At 43.3% G+C, this 17351-nt stretch overlaps 1 protein-coding gene and 1 pseudogene across 1 annotated transcript in view; one reads left to right on the forward strand and one right to left on the reverse strand.

The window, feature by feature from the left end:
- Positions 1 to 17351, forward strand: part of GNAQ (G protein subunit alpha q) — a 263208-nt gene that overhangs the window by 152822 nt on the left and 93035 nt on the right. The gene's annotated exons all lie outside the window — the stretch shown is intronic.
- On the reverse strand, positions 3932 to 4539 carry LOC118976061 (microtubule-associated proteins 1A/1B light chain 3B-like; annotated as a pseudogene).

Genomic DNA, 17351 nt, shown 5'->3' on the forward strand with positions numbered 1-17351 from the left:
CCTGACAGATACTGACAAATTCTGTTTTTCTGGGTGGAGAGACCATAAAAGTAGGAAAATGGCATGTAGTGTACTCTTCTGAAATTTTCTTCCTATTGGCATAGTTTGGTTGATAACAACTCCTACCCAGTTTTGTCTCCCTCTTGTCCTTTTCTAAAATACCATCAATTTTCACAGGAAGAGAAGAGGGAGAATATATGGCATACTGGAAAGTCTTTCCTCCACTTGTACATGCTTGAAAATGTGCACTAAAAGAGCCGTGATTTTGAGTCTCATCACTGACTGCCAGCGTGTGAATTCTTCAGTTTTATCTTGTCTCCATCTCCCTACTGGTGAAATGGAGATGAAATTGCCATCAAAGTCCTAGTGAGGGGTTGATGTCATGTTCTTTCAACTCTTTCTACAAAATATCATTGGAAATTCCAGGCCAGATATATCATTCAGACATAAAATTGCGAGGTTTCCTTACTAGATATTGAGATCCCTGAGCAGCCTGCAAAAGGTGCTGTGTTTTGAAAGACAAAGGAGAAGAACAGGAGAAAGAGCACTGTCTGAGGAGTCGTCCCATGGCCCCAGTGTTGAGCAGTGATGCTTTCTGGAGATGACATATGCGTATCTGGAAGGATGGTGTAAATTCAACCTGGCGGTGACAGGCTGGAAGAGCCAGCCCCTTGAATCTTGCTGGTGGCAGAGGGAGTGAGAACCAGGAGCAGCGGGTCCCATTTAGCGGGCATGGGGCTTCCGGGGCTTGGCAGGGCAGAGAGGGTTGGGAAACCTCGGTGGCCGTGGTTATTCTACCCTCGCACAGTTCGCACAGTTCTACTCCATCCCTGTTCCTCGTCACTCTGCCAAAGCACTTGTGCTCTGAGCTCAGAGTCCAGGCAAAGGGGACACTGTCTGCAGTGGGTGAAGTGGTCAGGTGGCACAGAGGACACTGGCAATCTGTTGAAATGAGGGCAGGGCAGAATGGAGTGTTTCTTTCTCTGGGCTTACAAACATGAGCATTCTGCCAGCGAGAGGAGGAAGCTCTGTCTGGTTACACAAAGCCATGGACCTTACCTGGCCACTTTGGCGCGGGCAAAGCAGCCCTGCCCCCTTGGTGAAGTTCTGGCTCATTGCCCTTTCTGCTCTTTTTACAAACTGTGAACTCCTAATTCTATGTCGCCAGGGCAGTAGAGCCCATGACAAATAATCTTCAACAAAATCTCGTTTTCCATATCCTGTTGACTCTGGCACCTGCTATGTTGACTTAAACACTCAGTTGATAAGAACAGGAATCTCTGCTGATTTTTCACCCAGAGCTGGAAGAGAAAGCCTCTTAAGCCAAAAAAAATAACCTTCCACTGAAACAATACATTGAAGGGGAGATGCCAGCTCAGTTGGTGTGGGGGTGAACATTGCATGAGGCTGGAAAATGATGGAGTGGAGAGTGGGGGGTCTTTGTAGCAAGCGGAAGTAGGGCAGCACAATTAAAGTAGGTGGGGCAAGGCTCCCACTACCTGCTGCCACCAGTGTCGGTAATAACCTCCAGGGTGGAGGGGAGTAGGAGGGGGTTACCAAGTTGGAGGTTGACAGGGGGATCGGGCAGAGATACAGTTACTAGAGCAGAGGTGCTTGAAAACACTGGTACGTGTAAACACATGGGTACGTGTAATATGGGTACGTGTAAACACTGGTACGTGTAAAACAAAAAGCAGAGCACTTGGAACAGTGATGTTAGGATTGGCTTGGTGTCATTTACCTGTTGTGCTGAATTGGGCTCTGGGGTCCTCGTCAGAGACGTCTGTGTATAGGCATGAAAGACCTTAGAGCATCAGTCCCATATACCTTCTAGAGAACCACAGATCTTGGATCCCCAAACAAAAATACCCAAAATCCCCAGCTAATGATACAAATCAGAAGACGTCATTGGACATTTAAAATTTTGTGGCGAAGGAGGAGGCATATCTTATACTATCAGCATCCTCTTTTGAGCGAGGTTTATTACAGAAACTTCTTTTTTTATCATAGAGGGGAAAAGGGGAGTCTTTTATCTGAAAACCTGAGTTTCTGAATCTTTGCTTTTCAGCTAGTAGGTAAGCCATACAACTGCTTTGCTCTTTCCCTACAGTAGAAATGTCCCTGTTAGGTGAAATAAATATCCGTATCCATGCACGTTAACAAACACAGGTTTGCATGGGAAGAAAGGCTAGGAAATTACACGCACCAGTGAACATTTGGGAAAGAGTGACACCTTCTATTTTTTTCCTGGGGAAAAATGTATTGGTGCTTACAAGGTGTGGAGCACTTTATTTAGGAGCTGCAGAGCAGAGAGGAGACAAGCAGTGGTCTCTGTCCCCGGGACACTCCCAGAGCCCATGTGAGCCAGCCGGGGGCGTGGAGATGCACAGGTACTGCGAGTGACGAGATGGGAGTGCCTGCCTGCGGATGGGCTCAAGGAGGGTCAGGGCAGCCTTCAGGGAAAAGGAGGCGTTTGAGTTGTGTCATGAAGTGCAGGAAGCGGTTTTTAAGGATAGACAAAAAGGCACATAAGGCAAAGAGAAGCTCAAGAGCGTAAGCATGGCGGTGTGAATGGGCTTGCCAGGTTGGGGAACTGGAAGCAGGTCCGTTTGGCTAAGATTAAAGGTGCAGAGTGGAAGGTGAGGAGGGNGCTCAAGGAGGGTCAGGGCAGCCTTCAGGGAAAAGGAGGCGTTTGAGTTGTGTCATGAAGTGCAGGAAGCGGTTTTTAAGGATAGACAAAAAGGCACATAAGGCAAAGAGAAGCTGAAGAGCGTAAGCATGGCGGTGTGGATGGGCTTGCCAGGTTGGGGAACTGGAAGCAGGTCCGTTTGGCTAAGATTAAAGGTGCAGAGTGGAAGGTGAGGAGGGGAGGTTTTTCAAGCAGGTGTGTGGTGTGATTGAGTTTGTGTTCAGGAAGAATCATTTGAGAGTGTATGGAGAATGGATTTCAAAGAGAGCTCCCTGAATGCAGAAAGATGAGTTCAGAACCTCTTGCTGCGGTCCAAGTAGGAGAGAATGAGATCCAGATCCAAGGCAGCGCAAGTAGAGATGGAGAGGAGGCAGAAAGTGTGAGAGATGGGTTAGAAGGAGATTGAATAAATGTTTGGCGAATTGGAAGTATTGGGAATCAAGAGACAGGGAGGAGCCAACATTGTCCATTTTCTGCCTGAGGTGACAAGGTGGATAAGGGCACCGTTAACTCTGACAGATAAAGAAGAGAAAGGCCAGCTTTGGCGGGGATTGGGGAGATCAGACTAGGAGTGTGTTTGGGACACATTGGAACAGGAGGTGCCTGCGGACATCAGGTGGAGGGGCCTAGCAGACATTTGGAAGTACTGACCAGGCTCGGGTGAAAGCCAAACCAGAAAGGTAAGGTGACTGGTATAGAAAAAGGAGAATGTAGTAGCAGCCAACCACAAGAGAACATAATTTCAGACAGAGTGGTTGGTATCAGCAAGCACTGAAGGGAAGACAAGTAAGAGAAGACCTCAAAGGAGCCCCTTGGATTTGGTCATCTTGACCAGCACCTGTAATGAGGCAGGAGACGGGGGAGGGAAGTTACAGCAGCTAGGAGCCAAGGGACAAGAGCTACAGTTGAAAGCCCGTGTGGGTGACCCTTTTAATTCAGCTTGGCTGAGAGAGGAAACGAAGCACTGGCAGGTGAGGTGTCCAGGGGGTCAGAGTCAAATCAGGTTTTATTTTTAGACTCTGTATAGCTACTAAGTGAACTCCTGACCTTACTCCAATGTTTGGCTTTGTCTGTACCTTAGGAATAGAGGTACTCTGGGGGGCATATAAAATCTCTAGTAAAAAACTATTCCTTTTTTCTAAATAATTCAATTAAAATTTTTTTTTTTATTTCTAACTTAAGATGCGATGTATTTTGTTGTTAAGCTTTTGAGTTTGAAAACAAGACAGCCCACGTTAACTAATATATTGAGTTGTTTTCCAAAGCCGAGTATGCTCATTTGGAACTCAGTTTTCCTGCTGGAAGTGCAAAAACAACTTTCTAAAACTTCCTAGGCAGGATACTGCTGTTTCAATGATCTGTGAGTAGATGGGCTGATCAGTTGTAGTTGGTAACATCCCTTCTCTCCCCATTGGTAAGCGTTTTAAAAATTCTAGAATAGGCATATTTTTCTAGTCTTACACTGACCATTTCATTCTAAATGTCTCCTGAGAGGCGTCTACCACATACAGGAATCCATCTTCATCCTTCTCACTTCATACAGTCACGGTGCTGTGCCCGTTCACTAATAGGAAGATGCTTGATTAGCGTTGAGCTGTAAGTGCCTTCTGATTATCCTGAGGAGTCCACTCACGTTGACGTGAAGAGATACAAGAGACTGGGTTTTATCTACAATAGGAAGCTGCTTCTCACCTTTGTATTGTTCTGTTATCACTGGGATTTTGGTCAGATGCCGCTCTCGGATGAGTCGGATGTCTGTCTATTCTTTGTTCAAAAGCGTGGTGCTGTTTGAAGGTCTTCTCCTGATCCAGTTTCTGCCTGAGGTGAAGACTCTTCACCAGGGTCTTCATGGCCCTGGAGGCTGGGCGGGGGTGGCAAGGCAGAGGGTCCCAGAGCTTCAGGTGGCGTTGGATCTGACTGTGATGACTGTGACTTCCCCTTGTCAATTCTGTATTTTTTTAAATAGCTTTTGGATGCTTGTTTTGAGAGTCATGTTTTAATTCACCCATCTCTGTGATGAGATGTTATGTTCCTTTCTGGAGAGCCCTTGGGAGTCATTCATCATCCTCTTCTGCAGTTAAATAACTGATGCCCTTTGCTGTCGGCTCGGGTTGGGGGGTGCTATCCTGTGACTCATGCATTCTCACTCACCGCATGTTGAGCAGTGTGCCTGGTACAAGTGTCTAATAAAGCCTGCTGAGGATGTTGTCAGTGAGCTCGAATTTTCCTCAATGGGGCTGGATTCCTGTCACCACACAATTTTCTGCATGCCACGCTCTGAGGCACTTCTCATTGAAACATTTCTCCTTTTTTTCCTTTATTATTACATCTAGGTTAGTGTTCTCTTAACACACCATTGTTTTTTGTTGATGAATATCTGTCTCTGGTTTTCAGTTGGATCTTTAATGTTACTGGTGTTCCTTTTTCCCCTCAACAGTGAAGTCCTCAGAAGGTTTTTCGTCTCTTGTGCCCTTGTAGATTGCCTTAAGGGAGGCCAGAAGCCATCCCCAGTGCACTTGGTAATACAGACATTGGCTCTGATGAGAGGCCAGTGCCACAGCCCGCAGAAGGGCTAGGACCGGGCTCCCTGGAGAGACTGCTCCTTGTTGCCACCACACTAATTAATTGTCATCTCAGATGGCGGTGAGACCGATTGTTCCCATGTCCACCCTGGCCAACCCATCTCTGGACGCGGTTGGATCTGCCCGCTCGTCTGCAGTTGGCCAGGAGTCCGCCTCCCAGCAGTTGGAGGAAACCAGCCAACTTGGGGTTTGAGTTTCGACTTGCTGCCTCAGAGATGCCAGCAGTGGAGTTGCTTGTTAAGGGTGTTCTAGTGAAATAATTTCTGGACCTGTGAGAGGGGTTGGAACTCAGATACTTGGAAGTGGGTGATTTGCTTGGAAAATGGAAGTTGCCCTATTTTAAGTGGGCCTGTGGCCCTTTGCCACTTAGCACATTATTGAACTTAAAATCTTTATTCTTTTACTGACTTTGAACTTAAATGGGGAAGAAGACGGTGCTCTGCAAGATGTTTCTGGACATGTGATTAAACTTTTGTCAGTGGCTTCACAATGACCTTAAGGAGACAGGGGTGGGGGGTAGCATTGTTTTCATTGCTTTAGCTGGAGAAAATAAAGCAGAAAATCATTCGATTTGTGAGACGCTGCACAAGGCTGATGATACTCAAATCCAGGGTATCCAACCCGATTGTGTTGCCTGACACGTAAAATTACGTGGATTCAAAGGGCCAGAAGCTAAACTTTACCCAGGCTCAGGGCTGCAGCCAGCACATGGTTGTGCCAATGAAAAAGGGCATCCAGTTACAAAAAGGGGCATTTTCCTAGCTGAGCAAGGCACACAGCTTGGTGAGCAGAATGCCGGCAGGGTTCCAGGCCTCAGGTTGACCCCATTGCACTGACCTCTGCACCGGGCACAAAAGGCTCAGCATATGTGGAGGATCTAGACAGGCCTATCTTGACAGAAGACCAGTTCACATGCTCCGCAATCAATTGAGCAGAATCTTTATCTCCTGCTCACTTCATTCTCAACCTGAAAACAAAGAAGTTCATCCACTACAGAACTGGAAGTGCCCCGCCTAAATAGTGTTCTTTGGGAACTCCATTTCGTGAGCCATTTTTCTCTCCTTACAAATTACACTGCCCACCCTTCCTTTCTGATATCTGCTCTAGCAAACTGCAAGGCCACGGCCTGCCCACAGGACGTGGTCTCTAAAGGAGTCATTTCCCCTTCCGTCTCCTCCAGGCCACTCCCAGTGTGTTTTTCGTGGCGCTGGCAACAGGAAGGCACATTGAATAGCATTGCTGAAAAGGCACTTTGTTGTTTATGTTACTGCTGTGGGTTTGTCTCTGCCTAATAATTAGCGTTTCCGGCTCTCCGAATTTATTTGCCAACATATTCGCAGGACTTTTGTGAACAAATAAGGGATGGTTCTGGACATACTGACCACTGCCTTGCAGGCTGAGCAGACTCCTGGCTGTCTGAGTTTTAGGAGATGGATTTTCTTAGGGAGAGATTATCCTAGTAAGGGAAAAATCCCTAAATCACTAGCCAGCGTGGTGTCTGAGTGGCCACGGCTCCAGGCAGGTTGAAGTGGCCCTGAGTTCCCTGCAGGGCAGGCTGGGTCGTTGCCAAGGAGTGGTAGGTCTGTGGGTTGTCGTGGCAGGAGGCCGGTTCACATTCCACCAACGTTCCCGAGCCTCCATTTCCTCATCTGGAGCATGTCAGAAGACCGTTTGCCTAGTATAGGCAGCAAAATTGTGGTTGAGGGGTCCATGAAAGGAAATGTGTGTGAATGTGCTTTGCTAACTCTAAAGCATCATAAAAAACACTGTTATACCAGGTAGGCTTTAAGGATGCTGCTGTCTGCAGGAGGATTAACCAAGGAGTGAGCCTTGTTCACAGTATTTAAGTTAAAAGGGGGGTATGTGCTTTATTCTGCTGTGTTTTGTCATGTAAAGGAGAAAATAAGATGATAAACAGTCCAATAATCTCTCTGCTCTCTAGATGACTTACCCCCCCCCCCCCCAACTAGTTCTCTGTCTGCCTCGTTTGTTAAAGCCATCTTTTTGGCCTTTCCTGGATGGCCAGCCTCCAGACTGGGGGGGTGTGACCCTTGGAAGCAGACAGCCCCCGCTCCCCCCCCAGCTTCAGGCAGCTCTTGCCTTGTAGAATTACAGGTCCTGACTTGCCAGGCAGCTCCTGCCGTTCCAAGTGAAGGCAGAAATTAGGACTTTTAGGTGAAATTTTCCCATTTTTTTAATACTGGAAGCTAGTGCAGTATTTTTAAATAATATTTTGCACATCAGAATATAGCCCAAAACACACTTCTGAGCTGCGTTTTGCTGGGCTGCTGGTTTGTGACCTTCCCCAGGTCCTGGAGCACATTGTGACAGGGGCCCCCTTCCCCAAAGAGTGACCCACACTGATGTGGTGCAGAGCGCCAGCCTCCGTCCCGCCTCTGCCAGTCTGCAGTGTCACCGAGCCGCTTCTCTTTGGTCGGCCGTAATGCAGATCCCACCCCAGGGGAATGGCTTTGCCTTTTCTTGGCAGTGACATTATGCTAGGACCTTCCTGTCTGTACCAGTCTAGGCCGTTCTGTGCTTGGGTTTCCCAGTGCTAACACCTTCCGAGGTACTGCTTTCTTCCAGTACCTTCTCATACCCCTTACTTTTCATGTGTCCTGTATGATTTGCACCTTGTAAAGTTCATAGTAAGCATCTTTGCTTCTTTTTGTGTCTGGATGACGAGGTCATCTGTGAGACTGTGAGGGAGGGATTGATGCGGGATGGATTTATTCTTACAATTATGTGGTGAGCTGGAGATTATCTTTCTTAAGTCATTTTGGGGGTTCATGTGAGGACAAAACCCTGGTCAGATGAAACTGCTTTTTAAAATAATGACCACAAAGAACTTGATAGATTTTCTAATGTTTCATGTATTTTCCAGTTTAATCTACATCTCTTTTTTTACACCGGGTAGATTGTGAAGGGGTTTTATGATTCTATCTTAAGTTTATTTATTTTTTAGAGATTTTATTCATTTTTATTCATTTTTATTCATTAAGAGAAATCTAGGAGCCTTGCAAAAGATGTACACACTCATCAGCGAATCCAGGAGCCCCAAAGCCGGCTCAGCTTGTTTGGACCCTAGGGTGGAGTCCCTGAGGCAACCCGGGGGTTGTCCTGCCATGACTGAGAGAATCCCAAGGGCCAGGAGTCAGCAGCATGTGGGGACCCAGGCGAATGTCCCTGGGTCCAAGCGTCACCCACCTTGGAAAGGGTGCTAAAAGCATGATGACACGTATCTTTCAACTTTTCTGTCTCTCTGGGCAGTCTTCAACAAAACATCTCCAATACATAGTGACTGGAAATCAGAATTAAGACCAATCTCTTTTCTCCAAAAGAAGTTGTTTTCTGTCACCAAATATTAATAGGGTTTCCTAAATTCCACCTAATAGTGTGTCTAAACTGGCTTTGGGGAAAACCAGATCCGTTTTGTTAGTGGAGGAATGTTGTTTTCTGAGTGCTTTTCTGCTCACAGGGTCCCATCAGGATTGATCAGACTAGAAACAGGAAACTGATGTGACGGTTTTAATCCAGCTTTCTCACCGCAGTCGGCACTGGAGCTGGGCTGTGGCTCCATCCGCTTCAGGGCGGGAGCTACGTAGGTCCTTCCCTGAGAACAGTGGAGGGCAGGCCTGAGGACAGCCAGGGTAGGGCTGGGGAATGTTGCTGCTCCCATAGTTGAATTGTGCTAACATCTGTGTGTGTTTGGGGCTGGGAGAAATATCAAGGAGTTCAATTTAGTGTCGTTCCTTGTGGCGCAGAACTCCCCCTGGGGCGACTCGATTTATTGGAAATGAAACTCCAGCGCCCCATAGTCCTTAAGTGATTTCTAAGCAATACAAATACTCTGATTTTTAAGGATTTTGCTTATATTATGCAGAGCTTCCTGCATAACATAACCGAAGCCATGGTTTTGGCCAATAGCGAGCACTCACTCCCAACTTTAAAACACAGAATAGAATTCTTGACCCCACCAAGAAACCACTATACATCTCTACTAAGAACTTCTCTCTGACTCAGTTTCTCCTTGCTTTTTAAAAATAAAATTTTTATTTTGAAGGAAGGTGATGTCAGAGGGCTTTGACCAGTGCCAAACTGTCTTTTAAAAAGTTGGCATAATTTACATATGGTTTGTTTCACTTAATCTTATTTGTGTATGTGTTTACTTAATAATTGATACAACACTTGATAAATAAAAGGAAATAATAAATAATAATTATTGTAGATTCTTTTTAAGTAGAAATTCTAGAATGCAACTTAGAGGCAGGGAGGGAAAAGGAACATGAGAATAAAATATACTGCCTACTCTGAGAAATATACCTGAAAGGAACATTTATAACAAATTGCAGTGATTTTGCCCAGTTTATTGTGCAAATTGCAGAATGATGATTTTCCCATTGCCAATCATTGGTCTCTGGCCATGCTGTTTTAAATGTATGCTGAAAGCTTTGGGCTTTTTTCTTCCCATTTGCCCTCATAGGAAACAATGCAGAATTTGACTTCATGGTGAGATGTTGGGTGATTTTTTACTTAAACATTTCCAATGTCTATTTTTAATGCCACTCTCTCACCACAAAGCGGTTGAGAAAGGTTCACTAATACATGTGTTGTGTATACAGAGATTTTTTCTCTTATAGATCAGCATAAACTCCCATTGGGGACAAAAAATACTATTGAAAATTCTTTGTGTGTGTGTGTGTGTCTGTGCTTCAGTCCATATCAGTTGGGCCTCATTTTTAAAAAATATGAACGTATAAGGCATGGTGTCTGGGGGTGCATGAGTCGCGGGATGGGGCTCAACAGCCACGGCAGAAGCAGCGGAGCTGTTTCCACTCATGTCTGTCACCAGGGTACAGTGACTGCACCTTCACAGTGCTGGGAAGCAGCCATGTCTGACCCGCTCTTCGCGCCTGCCACCTTCTGACCCCCCTCCCCCCACTGCTGTCCCTGAAGAGAAAGGAAGAGTATGAATTGTGAGCCTGGGATCAGAGATGGAGGAACTGCCCCTGCCAACTTGAGGCTCGTGAGCCAGTTATATGCCTGCCTTTTCCCCTGAGACGGCACAGTGACAAGATCTAGCATTAATAATGAAGGCTGATCCCATCTGCTTTCACCCATTCACCCATCCACTTTTTTCTTTTAAAATATTTGATTCACACGTAAGACTTACATAACACGTAAGTTATAAAACATAATGAAATGCACACATCTGCACCAAACACCCAGTCCAACCAAGAGTGGGAACAGAGGTAATGGCTTGCACCTAAACTACATGCTAATCCATTCATGCTTTTTAAAAAGGACGAAATGTTCTATTTAGAAATACATGAATTCTTTCATATCCTCAGACTATGTATTTTTTAAAAAATCACTGTTCACTCAGCCATTCACTGAGTGAAGTCTGCGTCCGAAAGGGCCGAGGGAGAAGTGCAACATTTTCTTTTAAAAAATGAAACATGTGCTTTGTGGGTATTTGCAGAGAAAAATGTCCAGGTTCCCAGACAGGAAAAATGAATTCAAGATGAATCACTGAGTCATTCGGAAAGGCTATACTCCTCAGTTACTGGTGAAAATAAGACAGACAGTCATAGCTGAACTTGGCCCTCTCAGAAATCTCAGCCGTGTTAAACACAGCTTTCTGTCATCATAAACTGGGCACAGGAATGCTAACGTATTGGGGAAGCCATCTTTGGGTGAATGTTCTAAATAAATACATGGTTCTTTTGTATTTTTTCAGCATTCTTAGTCTTATCAGAAAGGTGAGAGTAACATTCAGGTTTGTAACCCAGGACACAGAATAAGGTATTTATCTTCAAATGAAAAAATGTTGCTGCCTCCAGACCTAATCAGATGTTTTCTCTGAGTAAAAGTAAAGCCCAGTCTCAGCATTGAAACTGTACTTCTCTGCCCTTCTGGTTCTTGTACGTTCGTGGAGCTTCGTTTAGGCTGAGGCACAAGTGAGGTTTCGGGCCAGGCAGAAGCCCATGAGTCCGTTGCTGTCCCTGGCAGTCTCGGGATGGTTGCAACTGTGCAGCAGCCCGTGCTAGAATGTGAAATGTGATCTGTTGGGGGAAACCTGTATTTAAAATCAAATCAAATGAGTAGTCCTAAGCAGAGTTTGGTCTGTGTATGAAGTCTGTAATTTGAACGTGTCAAATCCCAGCCCTTCTTTCTCCAGCGTGCTCCGCCTGGACTTCGGTAGCTTGTGTAGGTTTTTCGTTCCTGGATAATGTTGCCATAGATGGGGGCAGATTTCAGTCCATTTAGAAATTATGCGCTAAATCCTGTAGTTATCTTAATGCCAAACAAACTAATGAAGGGTTGTCTAAAATAAAGCAACGTTTGATTGGCCATCCCATTTTACTGTAAAAACTAAGACTCTTGATGAGGTTTCTTAATGATGAAGTCTGACTTCCAGGTCGGGTTCATGCGTGGTCAGAAAGCACTTGGGTTATTCACCTGCCGTAACATAGCCCTGTTCACCAGAGGCCTCGGGGAAGAGAGGCAGCCTGAGAACCAGAGACGGAAGTTCTGGAGCTGCAGAGAAAGAAGGGCCGCCTCCAGCTCAGCCAGTAGGGACCCCAGAGATGGTCATTGTGAAGAGGGCGCCCTTTAGTTTGCCCACACATTTCTTACAGAGTCAGCTCTCGGAAATTAAAGCTTCCTTTTACAGTAGGATTTTTTTTTTTCATTTGAGTCAAAAAGTCCTCTCTAGAAATCATCTTCTTTTCAGAATTTCCATTAAAAACCTTAGTGAAAATTATTAGCATTCTGTTTTGGATGTGTACGTTTATTTGTATCAAATTGCACGAGTAACACTGTTCTGTATAGACAAATCAGGAAATGCTGGTAAAGATCAACTTAAAAATTAAAATCACTCAGTATTCCACTGGATATAGTCACCCTTAATATTTTGCCATATTACTTTTGAGAGTTTATTTATGCATGTAGATACTTAAAATAAAAATGGCATTTTATTATGTTGTAATCTACCTTTTAGTTCCAGTTGTGTTTTTAGCATCTTTTCATGTCAATTAATACATTTAGAAGTCATTTTGATACTTTTTTAGACTAATCAGTTTTTACTTTTTTTGTCATTATACACTTTTTTAAGTCAGTCATTATGAAGCAATAACTTTAGTTACTCAGAATCCGTAAGAAACAACTGTTGTCAGCATTTGGTGAAAACCATTCCAGATACATAGAAAGAAAAACATTAACTTATTATGTCTTTCTATATAAATAATATATATAATTATTTAACTTAGTTTTACTTGAACTAAGAAGTAGTAGAAAGAAATTAAGGAGACACTGAAAAAAGTTGCTAAATTTTAGGTAAACATTTCTTCACAAAGGATAGTTCCTAGCAGTTCCTCCTACAACTGAAAGTGGAAGATTATAAAACAATAGCATAATTTTGAAATCATTAGGGTTTTAAAAACTGTACATTTGATGTAGGCCTCATCTGTTTTCTCACTGCTGTTGAAGATAAATTCGACACCATTTGTGACCCTGCCCCTCCTTCTACCACCTTTTAATATGCAGTGGTTGTGGCGATATTTTTTACATCATCAAAATGAATAATATTCACAGTGTGGTCTGTAAATGTGAATTTCACAGTTTAATTTGAGTTGTCAGCTTAATATATACAGGATTTTACTACGTGTTCTTTTCTCAAGTTGACTGAATTTAACATCTTATAGTTTTGTTTTTATTATTTCAGGAGCTGTCAAAGGGTAATATAAGAGTTATATTCTTATCCCAGTACTTTAAATCATTAATTACATTGAAAGCATTAATATTAGGTTCCCTCACCTCACTAGTTGCTATTAGTCTGAAGAGTGTATAAACAAATGTGTTTTTGGTGAAGTTTAACAACTGAAAAAAGAACCATATCACCCAGTAATGTGTTACTTTGCTAATCTGAAGTTAAAGACTTAAATAACCACTATCATAATGGAGCTTGCATATGTAATGTTCTTGAAACTCAGTTAATTCAAGGATAGGAAAGTAGATCTTCCTTACACCCATCACACTAGTCGGGTTTGAAAAAAAGCAGATTGGGAGTGGGGGTTTGGCCATTCCAGAGACTACCTTTCTTTTGCCTGTGACGTCTTCAAGGAAGCTCCTTGTCTCGCAAACAAGTGAGCCAGGAGTCAGATGCCTCAGGTCATTTAAAACAAACTCCGGTCGGGCTTTGTCTCAGAGTAAGTTTTGTAATTCTTTCTAAAACCAACCAGAGTTGCAGAATATGGTGCCTTAAATCTGGCTAATGATGTGCATCTCCACAGGGTTCTATAAAAAAGAAAAAAAAAGGTGGAATGATAGTGTATTTAAAAAATTATTTGCCAAAAGCCATTCAAGCCATGGACTCTCAATTTTAGTTGGCCTGAAGTTATAAAATCAGGTCTGCTGAAAATCACAAACCTTAAACAAACGAGTCAAAAAGCAATATACCACATTTAACAGTTCATAGTGTGTGCCACAAATAATCTCTCAATAGCCCATATCTCCCCAAAACAGCTGTAAATTACAAGGGGGCAAAATGAGGAAATACTAAGCTCCGTCCATCACAGCTTACCTGCTTTGTATTTAAAGGGCTAAGACAACAAAACCTCAAACTGCTCTGTGTCAGCAGGTACAAAGGCATAGTTGTAATGTCATACTCAGTCATTATGTACAACTATTATCACTATTATTTTGTTTTAACACTGAGAGAATTTTGACACTCCATTTTAAAATGATAGTATTCATTGCTTCCCAGTACGTAAGTTCCAAATGTATTATTACATATTTTTAAATGTTTTCTATTTTTAAAAAAACTCTCAACACCGTTTTCCATGTGGTTTTAATTTTATCACACTGTAGGAATTTTGGAAACTGCCTTTGCCTAGATGTGGGAATGTTTTTTCTACAACAAGCAAGTCTTTCATACTTTACCTGTTGGATCAGCTTCTCCTTGTGTAGTGTCTTTTCTGCGGAAGAAAGAGTGGCAACTGGAGGAGCTACATAAAACATTTGCAGTTTGCCTTATTGAGCAAACTGCCCGCTTAGCAGCAGGATTCGGGATTAAAAATAGGTGTGTGTCTGACCAGACTCACTGCCTAAAGAGGAAATGGAGCTTGCTGGCTTCCTTGTGCTTCAGAGCCACTGTTATATTTTATGAGACTTATTTTCAGAAAAACTTCTCAATTCCCAGTTTTGCTTCAGCATGAGCATCAGAAGAATGAAATAAAATAAATTAAATTAATAGTTAAATAAAGCTGAGAAACTCAGCTTTATGCCCAGGATATATACCTATCTTTTCGAGAATGATTTTGTGTCTCTACATGGTCAAGTACAAAGGTATGAAACAGATCATTCCAGAGAGCAACGAGAAGTTTTTACCACACACCCGGGGGGGAATTGTGTGCCATTAGCCTAAAGTGACTGGATGTCAACCCACTAGTTGTTAATGCTACTTATGGTCCAATCAGGTATCTGAAACTGAGAAATTCGGAACCAAGTAAGGGAGCCCCAGGGAATTGAACCGCCCAAGGGAGAGACATGCTACTACCCCTTGGGGAAAGTCTAGTTAGAGGATGTTTAGAAATACAAAATGAAGCAAGAACAGCATATAATAGTATATCATTAGCTGTTAAACTGTGTAGTGTGTGTGCCATAAGCGCTATTTGGTGGCAAAGAACAGAAGTATCTGTGAGCTGGTACAGTTGGCACTTTTCCTGCAGGCCTGCCCTTCTGAGCAGTGTGCCTTCGTGTGACATGCAGAAGCTTCCTCAGGTGGGGCACTATGCACCTGGCCAGCAGCGTGCTGCGGGGTGTTAGTTCCCACTGCCCCCTCGGCTTAGGGCCCCGTACAGTGAATAACATAACTGTACCAGGTAGCTGTGCTCACATGTAGCTTCCTCTTCTGGTCCTCACAGATTTAAATGTGAGGATGGACATGCAGAGATCTCCCAGGAAGATCTGCATATTTCTTCAGTCTCTGCATGTGGGGGGTACTTCTTAAGTGAACTCTGCTTTGTTTGCATTCTTTTCCAAGTTCCTTCCTTCTTATTATTTGTCTTCGTAAGTGCCTCAAGTAACCATTTGCACCTTTGTACCTCTAAGTGTCCAATACAGTGCTATGCACAAAGTAGGTGCTTAGATATTAAATAGAATAAAGTATTTTACACATACCCTGTAAATGATGGGAGGAAAAATGTTAAAAGTAAAATAGTCTTAAAGGAGTGGGGAATAAACATTCTCTTCACCTTAACACAGGGCACCAGTGACACTTGTCATCATAGGCTTGGGTTCTCCCAAGATCAGGGGTTTTTTGGGTTGCCCAGGTACTTTACTAAATGTGTGTTTTATTATTAACTGTACCGGCACCCGGGGTACTCACCTACCTAGATAACATTTTTGTTTTTACCGTATACTTGGCCCCGAGGCATCTATCTGCCAGAATCCTCTTCCACACACCCCATGTCTCTTTCTTCACACACTGTGGTGCTGCACCACAGTGCATTATATACGTACAGCTGTGCAGACAGTGCCTTATATACACACCACTCTGCAGACCCAGTATCTGGTCTGTGTGATAACTTTCAAAGCAAATAATGTGGATAATTGGAGCAAGAGCTTTGTCATTAGACATCTGGGCTTGAGGAAAAATACAGTGTCCTGGTAGGCAAAACCTAGGGTGGATTTACTTTGTTCCTTTCCCAGCTCCTCTTTTTTACGAGCCAGCAGGCAGGGAGCAAAATAAAATGAGCAGAACAGTTGCATGTGATGGATATACCTCATGGAGAACATTAAGAAGCATGAGATTTTTTTGTGCCCCATATTGAAAAGTAGGAAAAGCAGTGGAAAGGGAGCAGGGCAAAAATGCTCTAAATGCTGCTCGGGGTGTGGGATAGGTTTAAATCTCTGCCAAGGATGTCTTTGACCTACATGTGCTGTATCCTCAGCTACCAGGGCAGAGGCAGCTCAGGTGAGAGAAGCACGTGTTCTGGAGCCAGTGGAGGATTCTTCTGCTGGTTAATGCATTCTGAGAGGCAGGCCGGCGAGGGCCGACTGCGTACAACTAGTTTAGGCCTCAGGAGGCCCTGGCACTGTAAGGAAGCGGAAGGCGAGTTATATGAATACGTAAAACTGTTCATGAATACTTTATTGCCTGTAGTTAATCCATTTCCTTAAAGATTTGCTTTTCAGGATATTTCACAAAAGCGGAAACTGTTTTTGTGATCATCTGAGTGGTAATCTCTATATAATAGTTTCCACTATATCACATGGGCATTTTTTCAAGGCACAGTAATATTAAGATCAAGATACTTAGTGATTTTAGCAACTAAAGCAAATATTAATACATGGAGGGTGAAACCGGTAATTCTAACAGATTGAAAGTGGGTGTCTTCTGGGGCTCAGAACACTGTCGTGTAGTTTTCCACTGTACTATATTTAACAGAGGCTTTTTATAATGCAGTGATACTAATTAATAATTTTTCCACTTCCCAGTGGCTGATCATTGTAGATATTATGTCAGCAGAACCCATTTTCAATTGTAAAAATGGTGATTATATGTTGCATTAGTGGAAGTGGATTCTGTTGTTGCAGTGCTGAGATTGTACACTTTTTCGACCAAAAAATAATTAGCTTTTGTCAACAGCATCTATTGAGCACCCACTATATAACACCATAGTATGAGACACTGGGAGAATAAAAGTGGGAGGCACAATTTCCCCCCAGGAACTTGGCTGCTGAAGCAGTGTTGCTTCATCTCTCAACCAGTCTTTAGCAGAATTCCAGAAGTTTCTTCATGGCTCACTCTGTAGCACAGAATTCTGATTTTTCCGTACCTCCCTCTAGTACACTACCAATTCCACAGGTAACCCGTGGCAACAGTGTCTAGTGCAAACTTCTTCTCTCATTTCACATCTCTGATTTTAGAGGGACTGACTGAATACAGAGTATGGGCCAAACTTTTTTGATCAGGTATCCCATCGAAAAATATCATTTTGGCTTTTATTGACATTATGCTTGACAGTATTTTGAGTTTTTTTGGTAATATAAAACATTTTTAAAAAATTTAATTC

Source organism: Sturnira hondurensis, unplaced genomic scaffold, assembly GCF_014824575.4.
Source record: "Sturnira hondurensis isolate 20B ecotype Veracruz unplaced genomic scaffold, ASM1482457v3 Scaffold0020642, whole genome shotgun sequence".
NCBI lineage: Eukaryota > Metazoa > Chordata > Mammalia > Chiroptera > Phyllostomidae > Sturnira > Sturnira hondurensis.